This window comes from Chrysemys picta, chromosome 5 (genome assembly GCF_011386835.1).
Source record: "Chrysemys picta bellii isolate R12L10 chromosome 5, ASM1138683v2, whole genome shotgun sequence".
NCBI classification, from domain to species: domain Eukaryota; kingdom Metazoa; phylum Chordata; order Testudines; family Emydidae; genus Chrysemys; species Chrysemys picta.
The window spans coordinates 104,513,906-104,531,179 of NC_088795.1; positions in this window are offsets into that span (position 1 = coordinate 104,513,906).

Sequence of the window (17,274 nt, forward strand, 5' to 3'; positions counted from 1 at the left end):
CTTTGGCCTTTCTGTTCATCAGTCCTTTCCTTTTTTTTTTAAGCGAAGTGTGTGCATGTTTATATGTGTATAAATATATTGGAGATGATTGATATGGCCAGGTTAAATAGGAACAGGAACATCTTAAGCACGTGACATACTTTGCAAGGCAAAAATTGAAAAGCCTCACTAAATATGCTGACACAGTGAATATATATATATATATTACATTGCAGAAAGTGTCTTTCACACTTTAGGTACAAGGGTGAGCTGCATTTGAAAATAGTTTCTGTGAAATGGAAAGATTCAGAGCTGGCATCATAAGTCATCTTTCCTGAGGAAACCTCTCATTGTCCATACCATACAATTCAATAAATCAGGAAATATATTGTGATAATCTGAGAACTAAAATAATTCCATAATATAATACAAAAAAGTATTCTCATGTGCAAATTATCTCTACCAATCCACTCTCATAATCTCGTTGAGTTGGGGCATCTGTAAATTATTATGTATCAGAGGGGTAGCCGTGTTAGTCTGAATCTGTAAAAATTATTTTGTATACTTTTGTAAATTATTATGTGGTCTTTAAGGCCACAGTCAGTTATCACCTGATGTGCCTAATGTTTGTTTAAAATGCAAGTAGCTGGGTAAATGTGCTTTATTATGGGAAATGCATTATTATGGGAAATACATTGTTGCTTATATAAAAAACAAACAAAGAAAACCTCACAGAATTTCTTTAAATTGGTGATACAACGTAGTGCACACATCACGTTGCATCAGGTCTTGTACAAAGTTATCAAATTCAAAAGCTATTTTTGAGCACTCATTGCCTGTGGGTTATTACCTACAAGCAGTGAGTTTTTTACAGTTATCCATTGGAAGACGTCTGTAGCAGGTGTTCTGCTACCGGCATATCTCTGCTTTAGAATTTATGGGGCTCTTTATTTCATCGGGGATCTTTAGTTAAATGCTATTATGGCCCTATGTGCATAGTCAATAGAGACAGTAAAATATCCCAGAGGAAATAACTTTCCTTGTTTTTCCCTACTCTGTAGAGTGTGAGCAAATAGAATATTTTCTCCTAATAAACATTTTAGAGAAGTATGACACATAGTACACTGCCACTAAGGCTTATATCAGTAAGACATACTGTTCATTAGTTTGCCACTGACTGCTATACTTGGAAGAGTGGTGTTGCTGCTAATTCTTCAAAACTTTTTTAGTCTTTGAAAGAATCAGGTAATGTCCTTTCAAGAAACTTCTGCCAAGTGAAATACTCATGCTTAGGAAAGTATATGAGGCCTATAAAATGAATATGTTGTATATTATATATATGTATATTTAATATTTCCCCCTTCTGATGAAAATAATTTTTATGTTTCCATTTTTCAGATTTTTTAACTTTTTTTTTCAACCATAAACATTTGATCAATTTGACAGAAATTCTCAGAATATTTGGGTTGGTCCGAATCAGTAGTTTTGGTGAAACAAGTGTAAGTTGAAACATATGCCCAGCTCTCCTCCCTGTGCACTGATGTGGAAAATATACGTCTTACTTATTGTGAGTCTCTTTCTCTTCTTATCTCACCATTCACTTTCTGCTCAAATGCCACTACTTAAAACCTTCAGTAGGAAAACATGTCCTTATTTTATTTTCATTATAGCAGGAAAATAAGCAGCCAGCCAGTCACCTCTGTCAAACATGGACACTAATATTAATTTTTGCAGCTGAATTACATGAATACCATCAGGTTACTCCACAATGACAATACAATTTAATTCATTATCATACATGAAATTGACAATTCTTTGTTAGTAATTGAGACTAAGTATGAATTTAATTAAGTAACTGATTGAACTGATGCTGAGATAATGGCAAATAAATTTAGGAAAATAAAGTTCTAATGTAATTTTGTTGTAATATGAATTACCTACTCAATGTTGATTTGCCTTAGAGGTTTCAGTGAAACTTAAAAATAATTGTCTTGTGAGGGAATTGTCATAGAAATAACAGCTAAAAGATACAATTCCAAAAGCATATCTATTTCATTACACACAATGATAATTATGGTATGCAATAAAAATATACCTATGTCAATCATACAAAAAAACATTGAACAGAATTTAAAAAAATATGCATTAGGATTATATCCAATGTTCTGTACTCAGTGTACTGTAGTGACCAATCTCTGCACTTGAATTTCCATGATCATATATATATAGAAATAAGACAATTATCTCTCTTTCTCACGCATTAAGAAAACATTATTATGGTTGCAATGTCAAACACTTAAAAATTAGGAAATGACAGAGTTCGGATTCCCTCCACAGCTCAGATAGGTCTAAGGACAAACCTCTTCGCTGGAGATAAAAGAGCTGTCTGTCGTATTCGAGCCCTTGGAGGTGGCAGAGGAAGGAGTATGCCAGCAAGCTCCATGCTGGACTAACTATACTATAAAGAAGTCCCTGAAGGGCTTTAAAGCGGAACACCTGGACCTGGCTGTGGATGAAGACCAGGCTTTGTCCACCCTCCCAGAGTCTCAGTACATCCCCAGCCAATAAAGTCCAGGATCTTCTTCTGGAGGCTGGCCACAGTCCCTGGGGACAGGCACAAGGTGTTGAACTGCTGCCAGAGCATCCACAGGACCAGATGGTTAAGCACTGACACCCTCCCCCAAAAGGAAAGGCGCCAGAGTGGCCCTGTTTATCTCTACAACTAGTCAGACACTCTGGCCTATAGATCAATCCAGTACTACAGCGGGGAGGGATCAGTGGCAGCAGGGCTGTCCCTACCCATACGCAAAGCACGCAGCTGCGTAGGGCACCAGGAAATTTGGGCACCAAATTTCCTGGTGCCTTGCACAGCTGCATGCTGCTCCAGCCCCTGCCCAACCTCTTCCCCATGGCCCCTGCACCTGCTCATCTATTGCTCCCTCTCAGGCTTATTAAGGTTTCCTTCAAAACAGACCACTTATTAATTAACCAATTTATTCTCTTAAGGTATGGGTATCCAGGGAAGCTAAGGAAATACCTGGAGGACATGGATACAGCCTTCTGATAAATGATTGACACAAGCAGTGTTCCAAAACAAGGCACCCTTTATTGATACTAATAACAACTCCTTGACACAATAACAATCTAAACACAAATCCCTTATAACAAGTTAAAGAGCACCTCAAACAATATTGTCTAATAGTTTGAAATGATTCTAAGTGGCTGCTCCCTGCGTCCATCTTGATTATCACTACAAAAGTTTTTTTTCTCCTGCTGATAATACCTCATCTTAATTAATTAGCCTCTTACAGTTGCTATAGCTACTTCCACCTTTTCATGTTCTCTGTATGTATATATATTTATTACTATATGTTCCATTCTATGCATCTGGTGAAGTGGGCTGTAGTCCATGAAAGCTTATGCTCAAATAAATGTGTTAGTCTCTAAGGTGCCACAAGTACTCCTGTTCTTTTTGCGGATACAGACTAACACCGCTGCTACTCTGAAACCCGTCATTCACAAGTAGCTGACAGCAATTTTTAGATGTTCATTAAGTTTTTCGTATATAAAAACCTCTCACAATCAACACACATACATATATTTGTATTAACCCCCATATATATATATATATACTAGCTATGCTATGCTGTAACTATAACTAACTATTCCTTTGTCTGATAGAGTTATGCAACTCACAGCACAGTATCTTCCCCTTGTTTCCTTTCTCACTCCTCTGCTGCATCCTTTCCTTCTTCTGCTTGCTTCTTCTTCTCACCCTCAGCCTTCTCAGCTCTGCTCAGCTGCATTCTCAACCTCTCTGCTATCAGCTGCCGCTACTTTTTTATACCCTACTTCACTGGCAGTTATATGTCAGTCACTTCATTTGACCATTATTTCCGTCATCTGTCAATCATTGTTGTTTACCTCAGAGTTATGATCTGCTAACTTTTTCCCTACTTTGGTTTTCCCACCAATTCTATTTTTAGTGCTATGTGACCTGCAGCTTTCATCCAATTGTGGAAAGACTCTTGCTCATTCAAAATAAAAGCTAGGAATCCAAAATGGAGTCTTAGGAATTTCTCTGGTATCCGAATGCTGCCCTGGGGACTTTGATTCTATCATTGCCTCTGCCACAGAGTTCCTACTTAAATCAAAATTTTCACATCTGGTTACTGATTATGTGTTCCTCATTTTCTGTTTTCTTGACTTGAGACCTGGTAATCTGATTTGCAGAAATGTTGAGCATTCACGGCACTGAAATCAATGGGACCTGTGCTTGAACATATAAAGTGCTATATAACACTACAGTCTCTGGAAAATCAGGTTCTATGTTTTTTTCTAATTTGGCACCCAAAGTTAATGGTTACTTTAGACCTTTATCTGTCTTTGTGACCAAAATACCTCATCATATCATAGAATCATAGAATATTAGGGTTCGAAGAGACCTCAGGAGGTCATCTAATCCCCTGCTCAAAGCAGGACCAACACCAACTAAATCATCCCAGCCAGGGCTTTGTCAAGCTGGGCATTAAAAACCTCTAAGGAAGGAGATTCCACCACCTCCCTAGGTAACCCATTCCAGTGCTTCACCACCCTCCTAGTGAAATAGTGTTTCCTAATATCCAACCTAGACCTCCCCCACTGCAACTTGAGACCATTGCTTCTTGTTCTGTCATCTGCCACCACTGAGAACAGCCTAGCTCCATCTTCTTTGGACCCCCCTTCAGGTAGTTGAAGGCTGCTATCAAATCCGCCCTCATTCTTTTCTTCTGCAGACTAAATAACCCCAGTTCCTTCAGCCTCTCCTCATGCACTGTGTCTGAGGGTGCTAAAGGAGTTGGTGAATGTGATTGCAGAGCCATTGGCCATTATCTTTGAAAACTCCTGGAGGTCCCGGATAACTGGAAAAAGGCTAATGTAGTGCCCATCTTTTAAAAAGGGAAGAAGGAGGATCTGGCAAACAACAGGCCAGTCAGCCTCACCCCAGTCCCTAGAAAAATCATGGAGCAGATCCTCAAGAAATCAATTTTGAAGCACTTAGAGGAGAGGGAAGTGATCAGGGACAGTCAACATGAATTCACCAAGGGCAATTCATGCCTAATCTATCCTGATTGCCTTCTATGATGAGATAACTGGCTTTGTGGATGAGGAGAAAGTGGTGGATGTGTTATTCCTTGACTTTAGCAAAGCTTTGGATATAGTCTTCTACAGTATTCTTGCCAGCAAGTTAAAGGAGCGTGGGCTGGATGAATGAACTATAAGGTGGATAGATCATCGGGCTCAACGGGTAATGATCAATAGCTCATTGTGGGAACAGTGTGGGAGACTGTATCAAAAGCTTTGCTAAAATCAAGATATATCACATCCACCGCTTTCCCCGTATCCACAAAGCCAGTTTTCTCATCATAGAAGGCAATCAGGTTGGTTAGGCATGACTTGTCCTTGGTGAATCCATGTTGACTGTTCCTGATCACCTTCCTCTCCTCCAAGTGCTTCAAAATTGATTTCTTGAGGACCTGCTCCATGATTTTGCTGGGGACTGAAGTGAGACTGACCGGTCTGTAGTTCCCTGGGTTCTCTTTCTTCCCTTTTTAGAATATGGGGATTATATTATATTCTCAAATCTGTTGTAAAAATAAATTAATTAATGTTTTTGAAATGCTCACATACTATAATTATGAGTGCTTTAGAAAAGCGCAGGAGGAAATTAATAATTAACACATTGAACAATGAGAAGAAAACAAAATATTGAATAGCTTCTCACTAAATGAGTACCATCTATTCAGTCCACTGAATGTGGCTGTGGTACTATGGAAGAATAGTATGTGATAATTTAATTTAAGACTATACCATAATGCATATGAATAAGTGTTACGGTAGTCTTAAAACCCCAGGCTCTTGCTAGCTATTACTCTCAGTGAGGAAATAAATCAATGGAGACATGTCCATCCAACCAATAGGTGGCTGGCATAAACAGTACAATGCAGGAGTGCTTTCTCTTAAGGATCTACTTTATTTTAGTCTCAAGCACTTACACATGTCTGCAACAGGTTAATAAAACACCCCAAAAATCAATAATTACTGAAGTCTGGAACAACCTTTGGGACAAGGTACTTTGGTACTCAAGGTACTTTGAGTGGTACAATGATAGCCATCCAATTGGCCCATCTTTCATCTACCACTGGGGACCCTAAACTTTGTCCATGAAGTGTCCCTAAAGAACCCACCTACCTCATACTTCCTCCCCTTATATATTTGTGTTAGTGTAACAATAACATGTCAATAAAAAGAAAATTGTTAAGCAAACAATTTCAGAGGTTAAGCAAGAGGTTTCTTCAAACCATTAATTAGACAGCTGTGGTTTTTTGCAGGGCCCTTATGTTTCAGGAGCCTGACAAATACATCCCAAAGGGCAGATATAGATAAGATTCCTGTTTTTCTAAAACACATATCTCAACAATCTCAACAGAGATCTTATCAAGAAGGACATAGGCTCCCCTCTTAACTCCCTTCCCTCCTGGCTTCTTGCTTATATATGCTAAGGCTGTTGCAGAGGCCTGTTAAGATCTACTGATTTAGCTGGTTTTGGCCATAAGCATGATAATCGATATTCCAGTTATCAGTAGTGGTGCAGGTATTTTGCTGGTCCACCAAAATCTCCCCATACAAAGGAAGTCAAATTAAGATTGCATGGGCAACCTTCATTTTGGCATTTCCTAATTTTTGAGTGCTTGGCTTTCCAACTTGAATAATGTTCTTTTAGCATAGTTTGACAGGTGATTTACTCGATTTATAAAAAAGCAAACTGGAAACAACAGAAAAACTCATTCAATAATGAGGTATCATATTGACATTCATATGGTTGATCAGCAGGGTAGCATCCTTTAGATCCACCATGCAGACCTCTGCCATTTGAACTTATGAAGCAAATATTAGCAATAGGAGGTGGTAATCCTCTTTGTGGATCAGGTCTAGAGGGGAATGGGACATGTTGTCAAAGGATTTCACAGATATTTGCTGTCAGAAGAGGAATGGTGAGAGTCAAGAATCTTGGGTTCCATTCCAGAATCTGCAAGGGAGTGTTCTTGAATGGGTACAGACTTTTCTGTCCATTTACCCCAAACTTGAGCCCTTCTGCACATTCCCCTCCAGTCTACTTCTGTCCCAATCCTATCTCTTCTCCCCTCCTCCATTCCCCATTCCAATTTAATTCTTCTCACTTAGCCAGGTACAGTTTCTATTCCTCAGGCTTCTCATGGCAGTTTCTTTGCTTATGTTGTTCTAGTCTTCCCATGCCAGTCCCATGCTCCTTGTTCATCCAATTCCAATTGCCCCCTCCTGACTCCTCATATTATGTGTGCCTTCACCCCCCAGACCCATATTCCCTCTACCTACTGATTCCCAGTCCTAGTTTACTTCCTTGAGCTTCCCATCCAATCTCAGTGTCCTCCTCTTTACCTTCTTTTCTCAGTCTCTTTGCCAAGCTGGTACCATTTCTCCCCCATACTCTGGCCTTCATCAGATCTCACTTCCTTACTGCTGCCCTACTGGTTCCCAACTCCAGTCTTCTTACCCATCCAGTCCCAGCTTCTTCTCCAACTCCAAATTTCAGTTTTCCTCTCCCTACCCAACCCGCCCCTTGCAGCTTCCAGACTCAGTCTTCCTCTCTCAGAATCCTTGTCCCAATATATTCCATCCACAGCTCTCCTCTGCATTTGATTCCTCCTCCATTCTGCCTCAGCACAGCAAGGGGTGGCATATAGAGCATGAGACACTATCTCCTTTCTGTGCTCTCTGTTCTGGTGCCTGAAGCCAGACCTGGCCCAGTCCAGGGCAGCTGGGAAATGCAATTTCAGGAAAAGTCCTGCTCAGTCCCCTGCAGTCCCAGGGTACAGCATACTCAGTGCAGATGGAATCTTTGGGGAATTAAGCTCTAGAAAATTTCTACTGAGCATGTATGAACTGTGGTTTTTCAAAGACTTACAATTTGACCAATTTTGGGCAGGTTTATAGAAACAACAAAGGCACATCCCTGACACAAAGGTGCCTCCCTTGCCAAATTTCATTTCCATCCTACAAGCATGGGGGTACTAGTGCTTCTAAAATAATTGGTTGCTGTAATTTTATAACATTAGAAAAAATTATTTTTCCCTAGTTTCATTCTCTGAAGTGGCTTTTTGGCTGAAATTTTCCAAAAACCTGAGGAAGTCTACTGGAGAAAAGCCTTAGCAAGGATAGGACTGAGAACCCTGCACCAAGGGTTATGACTCAGCTAGGAAGTCTGGGTGGAAGTTTTGGGATTTATTTTTTAACTTTATGTTAATAATAGAGACACAAAGAAGGGGTGTTATGTGACATCAACATCTATGCAAAGAGGGAGAAACTGAGGCAGCAAATGGACCTCAAGCCAGGCCAATTAAATCTGCCTGACAAAGAACCAATATAACCTATTTTGAAGTACATTCAAATGTTGTGTACCTCAGCAATTTCTCCCAGAATAACAATATTGTTGTTTACAATACATTTTATCTTGATTCCATCTGCAATTCAGCCTCTAGTCTGACAGTTTCCAAGGAGCATTTTGAGTCTTCTGTTAAATTAAGTGGAAAAAAATTCATCAAGTGATGCAATTGTTCTGTGAAATTACTACATATTTTTATTGGCCCACATCATTGATTTCTGGTAAAAGACATTGTCTTTCCAAGAAATCCATTAGTATCCTAAGTTAAGATGAGTTTACCCTTGACAAAATTAGTATAATAGCTAACAGCTGATTTTGGGATGTCCTAAAAAATGAATATAGATTGGCAATTCCCTTCCTGCCACAGATATTTGGATAATTAGAAAACAAGGAACAACCACAATATATTTCAGTACACAGGCAGCTGGGTCTTGACTGATCAGTAAACTCTTACCTACTGTTAACTAGGCATAGTATATGAACACTGCAACAGAAGCAGCTCTTATGTGGTTTCCATTGTCATTTCTATCCCACAGCAGGATGTGAGAAAGTGTGTGTTGCAAGTTCAAATCCTGAGTGCCTTCCTTCACCAATAGTATAATAGCTGCATAACTTAGTTGTACTAGTTGTACCTTCATTTTACATTTCAATTAAAGACAATATTTTAGTGACCTAAGGAAATATGAGATAAGCAGCACATTAGGAAAAGCAGTACATCACAGAGAAATAAGAGGAAAGCAGTAGTTTGCTTTCAGCAGCCCAATTTCAACTTTGGCCTTTTGGAACTTATTTTCTATTGTGAAAACTACAATGAAAATATTGATTGGCCAGTGCTGGTCCCAAGCCTGGATCAAAAAGGAGGAGGGTTGGTCAATGGGGCTAGCTACAGAAACTACGCATATAAACCAAAAATCAAGGCCTGAGGAGGATGGAAAGCATTAAGATGTGCATATGACAGTGGATGATCAAATCCATCGGGAAGTCACCCACTCGATGGTCCAAATTCTGACGGCCAAAAAGAGTACATCCATAGAGACCTGGAATATACAAACTCTAAATAGTGCAGGGAAAGTAGCACAGGTAATCAAAGAAATGGATAGGACTTTGTGACGTTAGTTGGAAAGACCAAGGTATGATAACATCTGGAGAAAAAACAATGGTATATTCGGGGGAACCAAACATGAGAGAGGTGTAGGAATCATCATGAATAGCACTGAATAGAAATCACTTATGAATTGGTAGCCAATATCAGATAAGCTACTGGCAGCTAGATTCCACTCTTGGCACATTAAGTGCACCATAGTCCAGGCATATGGTCCAACAAATGATGCAGATGAAGAGGACAAAGAGAGATACTATACAGAATTGAACGATGTAATGAAAGAAATATCAAACCACGATCTTATCCTGGTTATGGGAGATTTTAATGCCCAAATCAGAAATGAAAGAAGAGGCAGGGAAACAGTCAACTGGAGCACATACAACTGGAACAACAACAGATAATGGCACAAGACTCCTTGAATTTTGTGCCGAAAACTATCTTAGCATCTGCAATTCTTTCTTCCAACATAAAAACATACACAAAAAGACATGGGTTTCACCAGATGGCCATACAAAAAATGAGGTAGACTATATCAGTGTTAGTCAGAGATGGAAAACATCCATGTTAGACACAAGAGTATTCAGAGGAGCAAATATAGGGAGAGATCATGATTTGCTGAAAGCAAACATCAAATTGAAGTTTAAAGCGCTTAAAAAGACAGAACACAGACTCAGATTATTCAATACACAGAAACTACAAGATTGCAGGATACAAAAAGAGTACCAGATAGAGGTCAAGTATAGGTTTGAGGCCCTTAAAGATCTTGAATTGGAAGGGGAAAAATACTGTTTTTTTTTTCCAAAACAGCTATGCTAGAAGCAGCTGAAAAGATTATTGTTAGAAAGAGAGGAAGCAATGAACAGTGGATCTCAGATGAAACATGGAAAATTATAGACAGAAGAAGAAAACAAAAGGCTCTAGTACTACAACATGCAACTGAAGAAACAAAACAAACCTACAGTAACCTTGACAAAGCAGTAAAGAAACAATGCAAAAAAGATAAGTGAAATTGGATAGAAAGTAAGGCTAGTGAAGCTGAAGAAGCAGGGGAAAGAAACAATAAAAGAACAGTCTAAACAACCATGAAACAGTTAATAGGATATGGATGAAAATTCAGACATGTCCCAGTGAAAGGGAAACAAGGAGAAATTTTGAAAACACAGGAGGAAAAATAAAATAGATGGGTGGAACACTTCAAAGAAGTGGCAGGTTTCAAAGTAGCAGCCGTGATAGTCTATATCCACAAAAAGAACAGGAGTACTTATGGCACCGGCAGTACCCACGAAAGCTTATGCTCTAATAAATTTGCTAGTCTCTAAGGTGCCACAAGTACTCCTGTTCTTTTTTCAAAGAAGTGCTAAACTAACCAGAACCAATTTCAAGACTGGAATTTAACAATGATAAACCATTAGACTTAGATATAGATGTATCTAAGGTAAAAATCAAAGGAGTAAAAAAAAAACATTGCAGAAGCTGAAAAAGAACAAGGTACCTGGTTTGGATGCCATTCATCCTGAGATGCTTAAATATGGAAGTGAAGATGTGGAATCAGTTACCTATTCACTGTGCAACAAAATATGGATGGAGGAGAAAGTGCCGGAATAATGGACCCTTATTATCATAAGCAAGTTACCAAAGAAAGGTGATCTAAACAGTTGTTCAAATTGGAGGGGAGTAGCACTTCTATCTTTCACAGGAAAAGAATTAGCATCAGACCTCCTGAACAGAATGAAAAGAAAGATGGATACCATCCTATGTGAACAACAATCTGGATTTAGACAAGGGAGATTGTGCACAGATGCTATTTTCACTCTGAGATATATTAGTGAGAATACAATTGAATTCCAAGGCAGGCTTGCCATCAATCTTGTGGACTTTCAAAAGGCATTCGATAGTGTAAACAGAGAAACAATGTGGAAAATTGTGGAACAATATGGAATTCCAACAAAATTAATTAACATAATGAAGGCATTCTACACCAACTCAAAATGCTGCATTAAAATGGAAAATAGATTGAGTAAGCCATTCAGCATCAAGACAAGTGTAAGTCAGGGGTGCGTCCTGTCTCCTTTTTTGTTTATGCTAGTCATCAACTATGGATTAAAACAATGCAACAGTGATACATATGGCCTAAAATGGAACAATTCCAGGCTATTTGATCTAGGCTTTGCTGATGACATCACTCTTATCAGTGAAGATGCCAACAGACTACAAAAATGCACAAACCAAGTAAAAGAAGTAATGGAGAAGATAGGTTTGAGATACAATGCAAAGCAATGTAAAGTCACGTTAATGGGGACTATAGAGACAGAAATCAAAATTGAAGAAGAGAAACTGGAGAAGGTGGACAATTTTACGTATCTTGGAAGTACCATCAGCCAAGATACTAGTGACGAGGAAATAATAAGAAGAATCGGGAAGGCAAACACTGCATTTGGAAGACTCAGAAACATCTGGTAACTCAAAAACATCTCCCTCAAGTCAAAACTGAATGTGTACAAAGCAATTTTTATCACCATCACAACATATATCAATGTGACATGGCAACTTACCAAGAAAGATACCCAAAAGCTGGATGCATTTAATCACAAATATCTGAGAAGAATATAGGGAATAACATATAGAGATAGGAAGCCGAATGAAGAAGTCAAAAAAATTACTGGACAAGATACCTTCTCACAAATAATCTACAGAAGAAGACATCAGTGGATGGGACATGTGCTGAGATTGGAAAAAGAACGCTTACCAAATACCCCCTTAATGGAAACCAGAAAATGCAAGAAGAGAGAAAGACTGCGAATAACATGGAAATGAACAGTTCTCAATGACTTCAAAAACCTCAACATGAAATGGGAAGATTTGGAGAGAAGGGAAGTTGACAGGCAAGGATAGCAAATGTGAGTAATGTGCAGCAAAGCTGGACTAAGGTCTAAGGTGGAATCATGCGTTGTTTATTATAGAAAATGAGCTAAGTATGATTGGAGGGGCATCAATCCTGCCTAAAAATAGTGACGCTTATGAGGGAAAGAAGAGGTTCAGTTAAAAACTGTCACTTGTCCCTTTTTTTTTAACCTTCTTCCACAACCATCTCTCATTCATCTCAACCTTCCCTGCTCTACTTTACCTGCACAGCTGTTTCTATTCTATTCTATATAGATTCTTATGCTGCACTCATCACCATAATATGTAAGTGCCATCCTGAAGTATATCGAGCAATATGACTATACATCTCTCATGTATTTTTTGTTATCTCATCCTTGATCAAAGGGGAGAGGTGTGCACAGTAGAATGTTTTGTTTTGGAATTTTTTGTTCTAATTATGCACTCACATGCACCTCACCCACGTACACACTGCTGTATGTTTATGTTAGGGTAGACAAGGTCAAAAACTGCCTCTTGTATTTACAGTGGTGAAGTTTGCAATTGTCCTAAGTTTCTGTGTGAGTTCATTCCACAGTGTTGGGCCAGCCCCCAGGAAAACTCTGTCTCCTGCACAGACAAGCTTTACCTTTATTATTGAAATTTCCATAGTGCCAGAGGAGTGAAGTTGTCAACCATTGTCCTTATCCCGGAGCTTTAATTGATCTTTTGGTTGATCATGATACCATGGGCTCAGGCCATTAAATGCCCTGAAGATAAGGACTGAACAAAATTAAAAGCTGAACTGGGAGTTCTTAACTGCTCCAGTCTGCTTGGGGCTGGTTACATTCACAGGGGGTGCAGCTTGCTGATGGAGTGTGGTGGCAAAGGGGAGTTGATGCAAAGGCCATTGAATGGAGAGAAAGCAGAGGTCTCACTTTAAACTACTACCTGTTAGAGCCCTAGGAAGAGTATTTACTAGCCAGCCAATCAGACTATGGCAATCCATGTCCCAAACCAAATGTTAATAAATTGAACCATATGTTCTGCGTCTGCAAAGTACTAAAACTGCAAATTTTCAGTAAAACAGGTGACAACTATTTACAGAGTTCCTAAGATATAGATGTTTTGATGAGGGAGTTCAGGGTTCAGAAATAAAAGAAATCAAGCATAGCTTTCTTTTGCTAATAACATAAAGCTATTGGACAAATGGCTCTGCCATCCATCTCAATTAAACTGCAGTGAACAGATAATATGATTAGAAAAAACAGGGATAGTCCTTTTCCTGAAAAGTTTGATGCAGATGCTCATACAATCCTTCACTGAAAATCATTCAGACCTGGTTACTCTAACTTAGATAGACACAAGCACTCCAGTAAAACATAGAATGCATGTTACAAAATGATTTCCCCCTATACTAAGTATTCCAAAATGCAAATATCAGGCACAATGCCAATCCCTAAACTTTCCATTTTAGTTTTTGCCAAATTATTTCTTTCTATTTTTTCTAACATCCACTAAGAAATTTCAGTCTATGGTCATGAAGGTATTTCATTTGTAAGATACCTTTTCAGATAACTACCCAAGATAGAATTTACTTCTACAGTTTCCAGACATGACAAGGGTATTTCATTTGGATTTATTAACAAGAAAAAATATATATATTTCCTGATTACTGTTCTGTGTGTTCCTCTGAAGCAAATTAAAATCTTCATAACAAAGGAATCATAACTGGAAAAGATGTGAACCTAAAAGGATCCTAAAAAAAAGGATCTCTTAATGCATGTGTGATTGTGTTTGTTTGTGTGTGACATTTGATGTCTAACAGGAAAATAGATTTTCTTTACAGTTCCAAGGCTAAACTTTTAACATTTTAATTAAAATAATGTTTCCCAGTTATGATTCTTTTGTTATGCAGATTTTAATTTACATCAGAGGAACATACAGAAGAGCAGAGGTAATCAGAAAATGTTTATTTTTTCATGATAAATAAATCAAAATGAAATGCCCTTGCCATGGCTGAAAACTATAGCAAATTCTATCTTGGATGATAATCAGAAAATATATTCTTATACAATCCATCACTCAGCTAGAGGTCTGTGAATAAAACAAATTCGTACCAAGCACCACCTTAGGGCAATCCCCGAAATGAGAGCTTCTAGTCTCACATATTTCATTGATAAATCTTTAATCAAAAGTAAGTAATGCACATACCTCTTTCAGCAGAGAACCATATGAATATGAAAAGACCTATCCAAATATAAAGCCTATCACCCTATTGTTTCGTCTGTAAATTCTCAAGTGCTTTGTCCCCTCCACTTTTAAACAACCCAAGGGGGTTATATACAATCAAATAGATCTCACTCTCTGTATTGTTTTCCTGCTACTGAGTCTAAATTTTCTTTTACTCAAGTTCATCACATTACAGCTAGTTATACCTCCTTGAATCACTCTAAATATTAATGCATCTCTGAGAACATGAGAATGGCCATACTGGGTCAGTCCAATGTTCCATCTAGCTCAGTATCCTATCTTCCAACAGTGAACAGTGCCAGATGCTTCAGAGGAAATGAACAGAACAGAGCAATTATCAAGTGATCCATCCCCTGTCATCCACTCCCAGCTTCAGATAGTTAGGGACAACTAGAGCATGGAGTTTTCTCCCTGGCCATCTTGGCTAATTGCCATAGATGGACCTTTCATGAACTTATCTAATTTTTTTAACCCAGTTATACTTTTGGGCTTCACAATATCCCCTGGCAATGAGTTACACAGGTTGACTGTGGTTGTGCGAAGAAGTACTTCCTTATGTTTGTTTTAAATCTGCTACCTATTAATTTCATTGGGTGACCCTTGGTTCTTGTGATATGCAAAGTGGTAAATAACACTTTCCTATTCATTTTTTCCACATCAGTCACAATTTTATAGACCTCTATCATATCACCCTTTATTCATCTCTTTTCTAAACTGAACAGTCCCAGTAATTTTAATCTCTCCTTTTATGGAAGCTGTTCCATATCCCTAATAATTTTCATTGGCCTTCTCTATTTTTTCCAACTCTAATATATCTTTTTTGGAGATGGGGGTGACCAGAACTGCACATAATATTCAAGGTGTGGGAGTACAATGGATATATATAGAGAGCGAGGCATTATATTTTCTGTATTATTTTCTACCCCTTTCCGAATGGTTCCTAACATTCACAGGTTTTTTGACTGCTGTGCACACTGAATATATGTTTTCAAAGAACTATCCAGAATGACTCCAACATTACTTTGTTGAGTGGTAACAGCTAATTTAGAACCCATCATTTTATATATATAGTTGGGATTTTTTTTTCCAATGTGCATTACTTTGGACTTAGCAACGTTGAACTTCATGGTGTCATTTTGTTGCCCAGTTATCCAGTTTAGTAAGATCCAGTTTAGTAACTCTTCACAGTTAGTTTTGGACTTAACTATCTTGAGTAATTAAGTATTGTCTGAAAACTTTGCCACTTCAATGCTCTATCCCTTTTCCAGATAATTTATAAATACATTGAACAGCATAGGTCCCTGTAAAGATTCTTGGGAGATCCTGCTATTTACCCTTAACATTGTGAAAACAGAACATTTATTTCTAGTCTTTGTTTCCTAACTTTTAACCAGTTACTGATCCATGAGAGGACCTTCCCTCTTATCCCATTACTGCTGTCTTTGCTTAAGGGCCTTTGGTGTGGGACCTTGTCAAAGTTTTCTGAAAGTCCAAGCACCCTATATCCACTGGATCACCCTTGTCAAAATGCTTGCTGACACCCTCAAAGAATTCTAACTGACTGGTGAGACATAATTTCCTTTTACAGAAGCCCTGTTGACTCTTCCCAAACAAATCATATGCATCTGTGTCTGATCATTCTGTTCTTTACTATAGTTTCAACCAATTTGTGTGGTTCTGAAGTTAAGCTTGCCAGAGCCAGGTTCGCCTCTGGCCCTTTTTAAAATATCTGTGTTATATTAGCTATCCTCCATTTATCTGGTAGAGAGGCTTAGTTAAGCAATACGTTATATATCACAGTTAGTAGTTCTGCAATTTTATATACGAGTTCCTTCAGAACTCTTGGGTAAATAACATCTGGTCCTGGTGAATTATTGCTGTTTAATTTATCAATTTGTTCCAAAACCTCCTCTACTGGTAACTGAGTCTGGGACAGTTCCTCAGATTGTCACCTAAAAAGAATGGCTCAGGTGTGGGAATCTTCCTCAAATTCTCTGTAATGAAGACTGACATAAAAGTTCATTTCACAATAGCCTTGTCTTCCCTTAGCATCTTGATTGTCCAGTGGCTTCACTGTTTGGTAAGTTTCCTGCTTCTGATATACTTAAAAAAAATTTGCTGTTAGTTTTTGTGTCTTTTGCTAGTTGCTCTTCATATTCTTTTTTGGTCTGCCTAATTATACTTTTACATTTGACTTGCCAGGGTTTATGCTCCTTTCTATTTTCCTCAGTAAGATTTGACTTCCAATTTTTGAATTTTCCTTTTTGGCTCTAACCATCTCTTTTACTTTCTTTTTGGTATTTACATGCTTTGGATACTTATGAATAATTCTCTTATATGTAGTTTGGACAAAGTACTTCTCATTTTTTCTCATATTTTAATGCCCCCAGTTCTTTAATCAATCATTTTGGTTGCTCATTTCTAAATTATTTCCAGTCTATTCAATTCTGAAGACATTAGCCTAACTGTGGTCTCCACAATGTTGAAGAAAGTGAAACTTTAACTTCCCTCCTTTATCATATAAACTGAGAGGTTATGGCCACAGAATACACAGCCCAGGGGAACAAAGGTCAAATGTGGCTCTCCTTTTTATCCTTGTTTTCTTCAGGTTCTCAGATTA